Here is a 16,240-nt window from a genome sequence, read left to right on the forward strand (position 1 = left end):
AGGTTGGTTCAACATCCGCAAATCAGTCAATGTGATACAACACATCAATAAAAGAAAGAACAAGAACCATATGATACTCTCAATAGATGCTGAAAAAGCATTTGACAAAGTACAGCATCCCTTCCTGATCAAAACTCTTCAAAGTGTAGGGATAGAGGGCACATACCTCAATATCATCAAAGCCATCTATGAAAAACCCACCGCAAATATCATTCTCAATGGAGAAAAACTGAAAGCTTTTCCGCTAAGGTCAGGAACACAGCAGGGATGTCCATTATCACCACTGCTATTCAACATAGTACTAGAGGTCCTAGCCTCAGCAATCAGACAACAAAAGGAAATTAAAGGCATCCAAATCGGCAAAGAAGAAGTCAAATTATCACTCTTCGCAGATGATATGATATTATATGTGGAAAATCCCTCTGTCTTCATGTGACTGGCTCTTCTCAATCTTCAAAGCTCAAATTAAGTATCGTCTTCTAGACATTCATATATGTGGAAACCTTGAATAATCATCACACATTATTCTCTATCAAACCGCTTTTTAAATTTAGTCTCCTTCAGATCTTTTTGATTGTTGTTTCTTTCTCTAGATCTTTATGATGTGTATTTATTGATAACTTCATTTAATTAAAAGTTTAATATTTTCCCCCTTTATTCTAAGTTCTTTTAGGACAGGGGTTTACCTGTATCAAAAAGCCCATGATAATATATTTAACATGGTAGACATACTTAGCACATATTAAGTATGTTAGGTGAATAAATCAACAAATAAATGAATCAATAGGTAAACGGCTTACAACGTCTCATCATTGAGTACTACAGATACAACTTTCCCTTAAATTCTAATTTTTTTAAACTTTTCTCATCTAGACATAAGAAAAGTAAATGAACTGGATCTGTTTCATTTGATTTTATATGCATACAAGAAGTTAAAAAAATGGTATATATTTACATGTAATATACTTCCCCCATAATATATCAGGACACCTTATTTTAATAAAGTTCTTATAAATATACAGCTATATTTGAAATCCTAAGTCCCTACTAAGTATACCACAATGTGAAACAAATCCAATTTGCTATCAATATTCCATACTTAATTGTTTAGATACATATTCTTCTTCAGTTTTAAACTAGAGAAACATGTAATACATATTTGCTTTAACTTCATTTATGCTTTAAGTTGTCCCTCCCCTGTCCAACTAAGACATGGAATAGTGCAGTTTTAATAGGTATAATATTTGTTGAAAAAATCATTCACTTGTTGCAAAAAATTACAAAATTTTAATTTCAAAGTAATCCATATAAGCAGCATGATTTAAAAGGATATGTGAGGACACTACTGGGTGGCTCAATGGGTTAAGCCTCTGCCTTTGGCTCAGATCATGATCTCAGGGTTCTGGGATCAAGGCCCACATAGGGCTTTCTGCTCAGCAGGGAGCCTGCTTCCCCCCTCTCTCTCTGCCTGCATCTCTGCCTACTTGTGATCTATCAAATAAATAAAGAAAATCTTAAAAAAAAAGATATGTGAATTTGATACCAATACTAATTATTTCTAACTTTTATATATTCAGATAACTTTATTGAATTTTTAGAATCATTTTTGTTACATTGATTAGTAATAAGTTATTGGAAATGTAAAAATAATTTATGTAAAAGACATTTTTAAAAATGTTCATCTTAAACAAATGTTAGCTTAAAATAGTATATCATAGTTTATGTATTAATAGATGACATAAAAAAGGAGTACTAATATCATTAAACACTCATCCCAAAAATTTGTTTCTTACTTCAGTACTTTCTATATGATTGCAAGGATCCATTGAAATTATAAATGAGTTCTCCATTTTTTTTTTATGTTTCTAACAAACTGGAAACATCAAATTAGAATTCAGTCTTTTTTCTCCCCATGACTCTTAGTATCAAGTTTCCATTTCAACAACCAATGCATTTGTCTAAACCTCCAGGGTGCCTACCTCTAACAGAAGGTGGAAGCACACACACACTAACTTTTATGTCATCTTGTCATGCTGTGGTATCTCAAGGTGCTCTGCAATAACATTAAACTTAAAAAAGTTATCTCTACTGCTGAGTTAATTAGTTACAATCAGATAAGTGGCAATGACAACAAAAACATCTTACATTCAGGCTTAAACCTGGAGTCAATATCAATAGATGTAGAGGAGTTTCTTGAAGCAGGTGCCTTGTAGCTCAAAAAGGGACCACCCACAGAGATATATTTCAACAGGGAAGATGTAAGGAAACCTGCTTTAGTTGACTTCAACTTCTGAGCTGTGAAAAGAATCCCCAGCCCAAGAAGGTAAGTCTTTATTTTTGATGAGCATTGTGAGTTAAAGTTACTTTAGTGGTGTAACATGAAGTCTGACAAGTGCCACTCGGGAGAGGGGGGGTAGTCTTACATCCACTGATGTAAATTTTGGATAGTTGGCAGCGGCTATGTTTTAATTCAGTCATAGTCCATTAAATAAATGTAAGGTGATCCATGAAGGATATGTCAGGTGTTTAATACCTTGTAAAAAATGGCCAAGATACCCTCTGAAACCATACCAAGAAAAGAGGATGCTCTTTCATTCCAGCTACAAGAAGATATAATCAATAGATTGAGATCAATAAAGCATTAATCTATATTATATTACTACTATTACACACTCTAGGAAGCCGTAGGGCAAATTCAAGGAAGAAAACCTCAGAAAGAGCATCAAACGCTTGTACAATCCCACTAAAATTCTGCAAATTCTGGAGTGATATCAAAATGATGACATAGATCAATCCCAACTCTAGTCTCCCTCACAAGAAGACCAGCTAGCAAGTGTACATAGACAAGACAAACTGTAAAAGTCCTGGAACACAGAGGTGGGGCAAAAGCACCCCCTGGACCAAGAAAGGACCACATTAGAAGGATAAGAGGATCAACTATACGAGGATACCCCTCCCCCAGGCCAGCACAGCACCACACAAAGAGGGACCACTGAGCCTGTGGTCTCTCCAGTGGGCAAATAACTCAAAAGTAAATATCCAGTTCCCCCAGCATTATGGGTTACCTCCTAAGAGGCCCACTTTAGTATTTCCTCACAGGGATTGCAAGGGGAATCACTGGGGCTTGACCACTGAAAATCATATTGTGATGTAGAAGATGGGTAACAAGTTCTTGGATCTTGGCATACAAAATTTCCACATGCTGGAACACCTAAGTAGAAATCCCAATAATTGGCTTTGTGCATCTGTACAGACAAGACAGTGGGGCCATCTTGCTAATGGACTCAACACATAGTTCTGCCTGATTTGGGACACTAGCAGTGAATCTTGCTGGCCTTGGAACCTGTACTGTCACTCACCCTGGATAGTGGGATTAATTTGTAGCTGTGCCTACTGCTGAGTGTTGTTCCCAGCCCCACCTAACAAGGAAATATGACTAGAACACCCAAAGAGCTGTGTAGCTCAGCAGCACTGAGCAGAAAGCCCAGCTAACAGCTATGACCCTTTGTAAGCCATGCCAACAAGGAGTCTGGTACATATTTCTAATTTTGGACCTCAAATAAAGAGGCTTACTTGCCTGGAAGCCTATTCCACTACCCCACAAAGGCATGGAAGATAATTCATGGTCCTGCCTACTGTTCAGTGTAGTCCCCAACCCTGCTTATATAAAATGAAACCTGAGCAGGGAACCTGAGAAACTAGATAACCCAACAATACCCAAGTACAGACCTGGGCCAGCAACTCTGTCTGTCTATGGTTAGGCTGACAGCTCCATCGGGGCAGGGAGTTTGATATGCTGTTCTACTTGATTTGTTCCCCCAAAAGAGTGACTTTGCTGGTCTTGGGGTATATTCTGTAGCTCCACCAAGGCTAGAAATTTGTAGCCCTGTCCACTATTGAATTAGGCCTTCAGTCCTGACCAAGAAACCTAATCAGATGCATAGAAAACTGTCTAGCCTATCCTACAGCACCCACATAGTGGCATTTGATTTGAGATTGCAGCCACAGACAGCTATCTGCAGAGTAAACCTGGTAGCTCCAGATGACCACAGAACTCAATGTGCAGTTCTGCCTGATGAAGGTCTCCAAACAATGAGCTGTTCTGGTCTTGGAATCTCTTCTGCTGCCCCTCACAGTCAGGGAAGCTAATTTATATCCATGTCTATTATTGAGTATGGTACCCAGTCTCACTCAACTAGGAAATCTGACCAGGAAATCCAGACAACCACAGAGCATATCCTAGAATCACACCTGGAAAGGAAGTGAAGGAGTAGTCCTGTCCAGTTATTCCCAACCAGCTGCATTTCTCCATGACCTCAGAGCTCAGAGAATGGCCTCATCCAAAAACAGTTCCCAAAGGTCTTAACCAGCCTAAAGAATCTATCAGCTGACCTTTCCAAACATCGAGCTGATCTGACAGGTGAAGGGCTTTCTCTGGCAATGCAAACATGTAAAATATGGAAGAGGAGACCCCTTACTCAAATGCATAGATACCAAAATAAGGAATCAAGGATCACAAAAAAATCAAGTAAACATGACACCACCAAAGGAAACTAATAAAACATAACTGATCCTAAAGGAATGAAGATCTATGAACTGTCTAGTAAAGAATTCAAAATAGCTCTCTTTACGTAGTATAGTGATCTATAAGAACACAGATAGATAACTAAATGAAATTAGAAAACAATGAAAGAACAAAATGTGAATTTTAATGAAGAAATAGAAACCATCAATAAGAAAAAACAAAAACGAAAACAGAAATTCTAGAGCTGAAGAATTCAATACTGAGAAAAAAAAAAATTCAATAGAAAGCTTCAATAGTAGATCAACCAAGCAGAAGTAAGAATCAGTGAAACAGAGATAGGGCATTTGAAATCAGTAAAACAGAGGAGCAAAAAAAAAAAAAAAGAAAAAAAAAACTGTGAAGAAAGCCTGCAGAACTCATAGGACACCATCAAGGAAACAATATTTAAAGTATAGGAAGAGTATACAATATTTAGTATACAATATTTAAAGAATAGGAATTTAAAATATAGGAAAAAGAGTAAAAGATACGGCCAGAAAGTATACTTCAGGCAATAATGGTTGAAAACTTCCCAATTCTGGGTGATAGATTGATATCAGATTCATGAGGCCCAAAAGATCCCAAACAGATTGAACCAACAAAGGGATACATTGAGACATAATATAATTAAACTCAAAAGTCAAAGAGAGAGAGAGAATTTTGGAAGCAGCAAGAGAAAAGTGACATGTCACAAACAAGTGGACTACAGATAGATTTCTCAAGAGGTATTTTTCAGTCCAGGAGAGAATGGGATAATGTATTTAAAATACTGAAGGAAAAAAATCTGTCAATTAAGAACACTATACGTGATAAAGTGGTCCTTCAGAGATGAAGAAGAAATAAAGATTTTCTTCAATAAGGAAAAGTTGAGAGAATACATCATCACTGGATGATCACTAGACCTACTTTATAAGAAACACTAAAGGGAGTTCTTCAAGTGGAAATAAAAGAATGCTAATTAACATATTGAAAACAGATAAGTGTAGGTGTAAAACTCACTGGTAATTATAAATATATTTTATCATATTATAAAAGGAGTGGGGCATAATTCACTTGCAACTACAGTTTAAAAGTTAAAAAATAAACCAATTTAACTATAATAATTTATTTTTGGATACACAATGTAAAAATGTAAGTTGTAAAATTAGTAACCTGAAATATGAGGGGAGTAAAAGTGTAAATTTTACATATCCTATTAAAGTTAAGATATTACGTGCTTAAAAGTACAGTGTTGAATATATAAGATATCTTATGTAAGCCTTAGGGGGAATCAGGGGTAACCACAGGAATAACCTGTAGTAGATAAATAAAAGATTATAAAAAATAAGTCAAAATATACCACCACCAGAAAAAAATTCAAATTACAAAAGACAGTAAAATAAACAAGAAACAATTGATCTGCAAAATAATCAGAAAGCAATGAACAGTGTCAGAAAACAGTGGCATTAGTAAGTCCTTACCTAACATTTTAACAATAATTACTTTAAATGTAAATGCATTAGGTTCACCAACTAAAAGATATAAAGTAGCTGAATGTATATAAAAAATGATCTAACAACATCCTCCCTATAAAAGACCTCAATTTTAAGGATAAACAGCTGAAAAGTGATGGGATAGAAAAAAAAAATACATCAAGCAAAAGTAAACAAAAGAGAGCAGGAAGAGCTATACTTACATCAGACAAAATATACTTTAAGCTAAAAATGATCAAAAGGGACAAAGATTATTATAAAATAATAAAGTAGCCAATCCATCAAGAAGATATAACAATTATAAATATTTATGTACCCAATATCAGACCACTTTAATATATAATGCAAATATATACAAACAACTAAATGGAGAAATAAACAGCAATAAAATAATTGTTAGGGACTTTAATATCTCATTCACAACAATGGATAGATATCTAGACAGAGAATCAACAAGGAAAGAATGGATTTGAACAACACTAGAGAACAAGCAGACCTAAGAGATATACACAGAATATTCCATCTAACAAGAGCAGAATACACATTCCTTTCAAGGGGACATGGAACATTTCCTAGGATATATCATGCATTAGGTCACAAAATAAGTAAATTTATGAAGACTGAAATCATTGCAAATACCTTTTATGACTATAATGGTAAAAAACTAGAGATCAACAATAGGAGAAAAACTGGAAAAACTACAAATATACAGAAATTAATTAACAATGCACTTAAAAAAAAAAAGATTTTATTTATTTATTTGACAGACAGAGATCACAAGTCGACAGAGAGGCAGGCAGAGAGAGAGGGGGAAGAAGGTTCCCCGCAGAGCAGAGAGCTCGATGCTGGCCTTGATCCCAGGACTCTGGGATCACAACCTGAGCTGAAGGCAGAGACTTTAACCCACTAAGCCATCTGGGTGTCCCAACAATGCACTCTTGAACAGCCAATGGAACAAAGAAAAAAATTAAGAGAAAAATAATGTAACTTGATGCAATGAAAATGGAAACACAATCAAAACATATGGGATGCAGCAAAAGTAGTTCTAAGAGATAAATGTATTGCTATAAACACATATATTAAAAAATAGATTTCAAATTAAAAGACTAACTTTATGTCAAAAGGAACCAAAAAAAAAAAAAAAAAGAAGAAGAAGAAGAAGAAACTAAGCCAAAGTTAGTAGAAGGAAGAAAATAATAAAGATTAGAGCAGAAATACATGATCTAGAGTTCAAAGAAACAACAGAAACAATCAACAAACCTAAGAATTGGTTCTTTGTGAAAATATAAACAAAATTGACAAAACATTTGTGAGACTAATCAAAAAAAAAAAAAAGGAAGAGGACCAAAATTTCAAAATTTTTAAAATTATAAATGAGGGAAGACGTTACAACTGATAACACCCAGACACAAAGGATTACCAGAGACTATCATGAATAACTATATGCCAACAAACAGGACAATCTAGAAGAAATGCATTCATGACTAGTAACATATAATCTACCAAGACTAAATCAAGAAGAAATAAGAAGTATAAACAGGCCAATAACAAATTAGATTGAATCACAATCAAAACCCTCCCAACAATTATAACAAAAAAAGGCTCAGGACTAGATGTCTTCACTGGTGAATTTTACCAAATGTGTAAAAAAGAATTAATGTCAATTCTTCTCAAATTCTTAAAAAGAAATCAAAGAGACTGTAAAACTCACAATCACATTTTACAAAGCCAGCATTATCCTCATATAAAGGAGGATAAGGACAGGATAAAAAATAAAATTACAGGCCAATATGCTGATGAATATAAATGCAAAAAATTCTCTACAAAATAGTGGTAAACCAAATTTATCTGCACATTAAAATGATCATACACCATGATCAAATGGAATTTATCCCTCATATGCAGGGACAGTTTAACACATGTGAATAATTCAGTGAGCTATATCACATTAGTGGGATGAAAAATAAAAATCAAATGAACATCTCAACAGATGAAGAAAAAGTATTTGACCAAATTCAACATTCAGGAGAGAAATCTTTCAACAAACAGGGTATACTAGGAATGTACTGCAACATAATAAAGGCCATATATGATAAGGCCACAGTTAACTCCATACTCTATGGTAAAAGATTGAAAACGTTTCTCCTATGACCAGGAACAAGGGCACCGACTCCCACTACTCCTATTCAGTGTAGTGCTGGAAGACCTATCCAAAGTAGTCAGGCAAGAAATAACATAACATAACATAGCATAATATAGCATAGCATAGCATAATATAGCATAGCATAGCATAGCATAACATATAAATAAAATAAAATGTATCAGAATTGGAAAGGAAGAAGTACAATAGTCTCTATTTGTAGATGATATAATTTTATGTATAGGAAATCTTAAAGACTCCACAAGACACACACACACACACACACACACACACAGACCCCTGTTAGAACTAATCAACAAATTCAGTAAATTTGTAGGATACAAAATCAACGTTAAAAAATTAATAGTGCTTCTATATACTAAGAACAAATTATCTGAAAAAGAATTAAAGGAAACAATCCCATTTACAAAAGTACCAAAAACAGTAAAACATAATAGGAAACAATTTAAATAAGGAGGTGCAAGTTCTCTACATTAAAGAATATAATACATTGATTCAAGAAACTGAAGACATAAATAAATGGAAAAAATACTCTTTGTTCATGGATTTGAAAAATTAACATGGTTAAAATGTCCATACAACTCAAAGCCATATATAGATTTTGTGTAATCCTTATCAAGTTTCCAACCTATTTTTTTTAAGAAGCAGAAAAAAGAATCCTAAAATCTGTATGGAACCACAAACGATCCTTAATAACCACAATAATATTGGGGAAGAAGAACAAAGCTGAAGGCACTCCACTTCCTGATTTCAAACAGTATTACAAAGTTATACTAATCAAAATAATATGGTAATGTAATAAAAACAAGCACATAGACCGTTAAAACAGAATTGAGAACTCAGAAATAAACTCATGGATAAACAGTCAACTGATATTTAAAAAGAACGCAGAGACTATTCAAAAAAAAAAAAAAAAAAGACAATTTCTTTAGTACATGGTGCTGTGAAAATCAGACATTCATATGCAAAAGAATGAAACTAAATCTCTACTTTAGACCATTCATAAAAATTAACTCAAACTGAATTAAAACATTAGATGTAAGGAATAAAACCATAAAACTTCTAAAGTAAAAGGCAGTGAAAAACTTCTTGACGTGAGTTTTGGCAATGAAGCTTTTTTTTATATGTGACACTAAAACACAAGCAACAAAATAAAAAAAAAAGTGGAATTAAATCAAACTAAAACACTTCCTCACAATAAAAGAAACAATCAGAAAAAAGAAAAGGCAACTTATAGAATAAGAAAAGATATTTGCAAACTATATTCTGATGAAGCATTAATATCCAAAGTATGTAAGGAACTCATACAACTCAATAGCACAATAAATAAATAAACGTTAAAAAATGGGCAAAGGACCCAAAGAGACATTTTCGCAAAGAGGATATTCAAATGGCCATAAGCACATGATAAATCATTCAACGTCACTAATCATTAGAGAAATGAATATCAAAACCGCAGTGAAACATTATCTCACATCTGTTAGAATGGCCATCATCAAAAAGGCAAGAGATGACAAATGCTGGCAAGAATGTGGAGAAAAGGGAATCTTTGTACACTGTTGGTGGGGATATATATTGACACAGACGGTCTGGAAAACGGTATGGAGGTTTCCCAAAAATTAAAAATAATATTACCACATGATCCAGAAATTTCACTTCTGCAAATATAGCCAAAAGAAACGAAAGCACTAATTTGAAGATATCTGTACCCCATGCTAATATAGAATTTTTTTTGTGATAGCTAAGACCCGGAAATAACCTAAGTGTCCAACAAATGATGAATGAATAAAGGAACTATGATGTGTAGATATATGATAGTATAAAATTTAGCCATAAAATCTACACATATCTATGTGTAGATATATGATAGTATAAAATTTAGCCATAAGGAAACCCTGTCATTTGTGACAATATGGATATAAGTTCAGGGCATTATGCTAATTGAAATAAGTCAGACAGAAAGAAATATACTGGATGATTTTATTTCTATATGTACTGACAAAATCAAACTCAGAAACAGATTAGTTCTGTGGTTGATCAAAACACATAAACCTCCAGTTTTATGAGAAATGATTTTTTGGAATGCAATGTACATTATAACTAAAGCTAACAATACTATTCTCTATACTTCAAAGACAGTAGATCGTAAAATTTTTCAACATAAGGAAAAACTTTTATAACTTTGTGAAGTGATATATTTTAACTAAACTTGTGATGATATGATATATACATATATCAAATCAAAATGTTGCATACCCTGGGGCAGCTGGGTGGCTCAGTGGGTTAAGCTTCTGCCTTCAGCTCAGGTCATGATCTCAGGGTTGGGATCGAGCCCCGCATCGGGCTCTCTGCTCAGCAGAGACCCTGCTTCCCTCTCCCTCTGCCGGCCTCTTTGCTTACTTGTGATCTCTCTCTCTGTCTGTCAAATAAATAAATAAAATCTTTAAAAAAAAATGTTGCACACCTTAAACTTATGCAATGTCAATACACGCATCAGTAAAACGGGGGGAAAAATCCACAAGTTCTTACTCTCATAAAGGCCTTGGAAAATTATAATTTTGATATTTTTTCTTTCAAATTCTTCAGTGGTAAGTTGTATTTTTGTTCAAATTATTTACTTCTTTTCTCTTTGGAAATATTAGATTACACATCAACACCAGACCTTGACAATTTCTTGCCAGTAATTGTGAGCTGAAGAGATGAGGGCCACTTGCAACCAAAGTTTTAAGAATTGTCACATGGTGTCATCGTGCTCTTGTTCCCTTTCCTCTGAGGTTTAAAAATGATCCAGCTAGGGGATGTGCCTTTAGTTTGTGTTCAAAAATAAAGATAATGTGGGGGCGTCTGGGTGGCTTAGTGGGTTAAAGCCTCTGTCTTCACTCAGGTCATGATCCTGGGGTCCTGGGATCGAGTCCCACATCGGGCTCTCTGCTCAGCGGGGAGCCTGCTTTCTCCTCTCTCTTCCTGCCTCTCTGCCTACTTGTGATCTCTGTCTATCAAATAAATAAATAAAAATCTTTAAAAAAAAAAAAGATAATGTGGAACAGAAAGGCAGCCACTCCAAGAAAGACATAAAACATGATGAAATTTTGATCATAGGTTGGGGTTTGGTGGCTACTGCAGCATAACGTAACCAAAATTGATACAAATCTTTCATGCTAAAGCAATGAAACAAACAAGCCAGCAAAACAAACAAGCAGGTAAATAGTTAAGAAGCAGAGTTGTACATTATCTAAAAAAAAGAAAGCATTGTTAATGTTTGCAGAAGACTACATAAAACAAGAATTTTAAAGCATAAAGGATTGAAGATATTCCACTGATTGATACTATTTCCTGGATTACAAATCTCACTCAAAATGCCAGGTTCCTAAATACTAAAACACACTCTCTTTGAGAAAGGATATAGTTCTAAGGATGAGCATAGTACAGGTGAAAACTTTAAAGAACTTCAGGAAGCAATTATGTACAACTAAGGTAAAAAAACAGAATAATAACTCCACTTACAATTTAGGTCCATAATTGCCTTGTCATAGCATTCAATAAATTCTACAAAGGTAAATGTAATTTTTGATTTTCCAGATTTCATATTTCTTAGCTGCTAAAGGAAGAGAGACAAAGCCAGGGAAGACCACTGTACCCATATTACTGTCTATTCTTTAACTAGCTGTCTCCTTTATCCTTATAGCTCTATGGAGTACTATTTTCTTAAAGACATTGTATTCAAATTAGAGTACCAACATTAATTCTTAACAGTAGAAATTTAAAAGAAATGACTACATATGTATTATTGTGGTATACACAGAATAAAGAAATTATTAAGTAAAGCAATACAGGAAAAGATGAAAGATATTTTTTAGAGAACTACATAGTCAAAATGAAATAATGAAAATATATGGATAATGTTGATCATGGAAGGAACCACCACCAAGTTGTCTGTTCACTTTGACATTGACAAGGTGTAATTTTATAAAATCAAGTTGGAATACAGTATAAAACATGTAAGTTGCTAGCTAAATCATCACCGATTAATCTTCCAATAGACAAAAATATCTTCAAAGAATTTAAAGACAGAAACTCTTTGAAAAAAATACACTAAAACATGAGGGCTTAAGTGGGTAGGAGAAGAATAAATGAAACAAGATGGGATTGGGAGGGAGACAAACCATAAGTGACTCTTAATCTCACAAAACAAACTGAGGGTTGCTGGGGGGAGGGGGTTTGGGAGAAGGGGGTGGGATTATGGACATTGGGGAGGGTATGTGCTTTGGTGAGTGCTGTGAAGTGTGTAAACCTGGTAATTCACAGACCTGTACCCCTGGGGATAAAAATATATGTTTATAAAAAATAAAAAATTAAAAAAAAATACACTAAAATTTGGAAGATATTAATACCAGTGAGTCAACTTTAAGTTTCCTATATATACACACCTTTCCAAGTAAATACATTAGTCAAAAAGATGTAAAAGATTCAAGTGTGCATTAATTCTTCTACTTTGTGCCTGTGCACCTACAGACTAGCTGAAGAGGTCGAAGACAATTTTGCATATAAAAAAAATACTTGCCAATCATTTCCAAAGCATTGTCCTTTTTCCTTTGAGACTGCAAGCTTAGTGGCTGTGTTAATGCACAACTGTACTGTGATTAGTATCAAAATTAGTATCAATTTTTCTATATATCAAGCTAAAAATGATCAAACATGAATAATAATAAATTTATATCCCACAATTCAAAATAATGAATGAGGTTAGTGATAAAGTTGTCAATATACTTCTCCAAAAATTAAGAATATTTTTCCCCTAGTAAGTATAATTTCCCACTATCCAATCAAATGCAATTCAATTTCTCCAAATTTGGACTATCAGAATTGCTAACTTTAATTTTATTATATCCACTTTTTGTATTTTTGAACACTTTATGTGGAGATAAACATTGCCTCAAATAAAAGAAAATGCTAGAAAATAGTGTTTTATACAAAACATGTATGTGTCAGTTCTTGATTTCCTAAAATTTTTCTGAAGTGGCACTGGAGGGAAGAGATTTGAAAATCACTGAGTGGAGCATTGACAGAATTTAATTTAGAAAAATTTAAGTAACAATAATAATTAAGGGACTACAATCATAAAGCCTGAGGCAAATTTGAAAATATGGACAAAAATAAGTGGAGTGGGACTCTCACATAATCTTCATAATGGAATGTAAACAATCGACACATGAAAAGAAAATGTTAAACCGCTGCCCTGTAATCCAGGAAGTTTATCAAGGCAAAAAAAAAAAAAAAAAAAAAAAAAATATATATATATATATATATATATATATATATATATAGTTAAGGCATATCTACATTATAAATCAACCTTATTTTTTATATATAATCATCTATTCTTTTTTTTTAAAGATTTTATTTATTTATTTGATAGAGAGAAATCACAAGTAGATGGAGAGGCAGACAGAGAGAGAGAGGGGAAGCAGGCTCCCTGCTGAGCAGAGAGCCCGATGCGGGACTCGACCCCAGGACCCTGAGATCATGACCTGAGCCGAAGGCAGCGGCTTAACCCACTGAGCCAACCAGGTGCCCCAATCATCTATTCTTTAATACACTCACTGACACCTAGTATTTGCCGGATTCTCAGTTTCCCAGTGGGTTTCCATCATTGGTCAAAGACAGGTAAGTACCACTTATTAAAATATTTGTCAGCCATTTATTTGCATGTTTTCTACTGCCACATCTCTAGTACCTATGCATATGAGGTACTCGAATACTTGGAGAAACAATCATTATTTTATTATATTATGTTAATATTTGGTTTGTTTGCCTAATTCATTTATTCAGAGATTATCAGAAGTATTAAATTTAGCCATCTTCAATGTTGGTTCCATTTCCCAGAAATCCAATTCCCATAAAAGGAGAAGTTTCCCTTTATATAAACTATTATATATAAAACAGGAAAAGTTATCAGAAAAAAATCATGCCATTTCCATCACAGGAAATAATTACTACTACATACAACAAATTATGTAACTTCTGAGTAGCTTTTAAGAACCAACATATTTTAATTAAGGTTATATTTTTAGATGTCACATAAAAAATGATAGAATATATTAATCAGCTTCTAAAAGTCCCATATTAACATTACAGACAGACTGAATATGAAAGACAATGAAATCCATAGAAGATAAATAAATAAATAAATAAATAAATAAAGCAAGCCAGAATGGGAGGAAAAGTTCAAGTAGGAACCCAAAATAGAAATAAATGACCAGGGGATGCTTCCTTTATTTAAACACCTCTTAGCACATTTTTTTTTTTAAGTGTGAATATATTTAATCCATTTTGTCAAAGCAACTTTATTTAGCTGGTTGTTTACCTTTCTGCAAAGCCTCATTACCCATAAAAACAAAGAATGAAGTTGATTAATGTGCTCTAAGTGTGATGTTCAAATTGTAATTTTCATATACGTAAATGGATGCTTCTGCAGTATTTTGTTTGATAATTTACAGAGTTAGCACCGTCCAAACCACTAATCAGTTTCCTTTTATGATGACAGCTGCAGAAGATTCTTTTGGAATGCTAATTTTCATTAGTGCTTTCCCTTCCTGCAGACTAGATGCTTGGCTCAGGAGTGATTTCATCCCTGCAAACTAAAGTTTGAGAGCAAAGGCATTTGGGCTATTCATTACTTTTCCAAGGGTGCACAGAGATAGAAAGAATTGCAAATAAAAAATCTGATATTTGGATTTCAAATATGTGGAATGAATTTAAATAATACATATGATACTGAAGGTGAAGATTTTTCACAAAAGAAACTTCTGTTCAGCTTGTTGCTGACTAAATTTGCTGAAGTTTGTATATCAAAAAGAGAAAAAAGTGCTTAAATACAGCAAAATGATACTGTATATCAATTTGAGAAAAATAGAAATACTCATTTTCCTTTTTCATTTTCTATTAATTAAATGATAATATTTTGATTAATTAGTGTTACAGGTAGTTTTGTACCTATGGAAGGGATTTTCTTGTATTTTTGTAGATCACTATTAATCATTTTTGGTTTTTCAATTAAATCCATGATTAAAAAAAAACAATAAAAATTGCTTACACTCTTTGGATGCTTCTCATGTGCTAGTGACATCAACTCTAGGAAGGCAGCACATTTCTCTCACTTAAAGAGAGGAAAGGAGGCAGTCCATGTAGGAAGATCCTTAACACCTTCCATGGACACAATCAATCTATAGCTGCACATGAAAAAATTTCCTTGGGAGAGCTGGGTGGATCAGTTGGTTAAGCATGGGACTCTTGGTTTTGGCTCCTGTCATGATCTCAGGGTTCTGAGACAGATGTCCCACACTGGGTTCTGAGCTCAATGAGGAACCTCCCTTGCACTCCCCATCTGCCTCACCCTCATGTGCAAGTGCTTGTGCACTCTCTCTCTCTCCTTCTCCCTTGAGCACACACTCTAAAATTAAATAAGTAAATAGATAGATAGATAGACACAATATTTTTTAAAAAGAAAGAAGGAAAAAAAAATTTCTGAAAACTACCTAAACAAACTTCTACCCAGCAAAGCATACAATGACTGCGTTGAGACAAGTAGTAGAGGCAGAGAAGCAGTCTTGCCAAAAAGCCATCCACAGTTCAGAGACCAAGAGTGATCTCATAAACACAGAACGTCTCCCCGAGGAAGCAGGGGTCTGTGCCCTGGATCAGGAACCTAAACCCTTGGGAGCTGCACTGGATTGAGGAGCTCCCATGTATATGGTTTTAAAAAGCAATAGAGTTTACATCCAGGAGCTGCAGAGGGCTAGAGAGAAATGAAAGTCTAACTTAAAATCAGCCTAAAACTAGCTACTACATGGACCAGTGACAGATTTTTTTTTTTTTTTAAATCTGGCTCCAGAAACAAAGGCAACAAAACTGAAAAGAAACAAATGGGATGACATAAAACCAAAAAGCTTCTGCACACACAGTGAAGAAAACCATCAACAAAATAAGAAGGTAACCTACTGAATGGGATAAAATATTTGCAAATCATGTATCTAAAATCATGGA

Source organism: Mustela nivalis (assembly GCF_964662115.1).
Source record: "Mustela nivalis genome assembly, chromosome: 15".
Lineage (NCBI taxonomy): Eukaryota > Metazoa > Chordata > Mammalia > Carnivora > Mustelidae > Mustela > Mustela nivalis.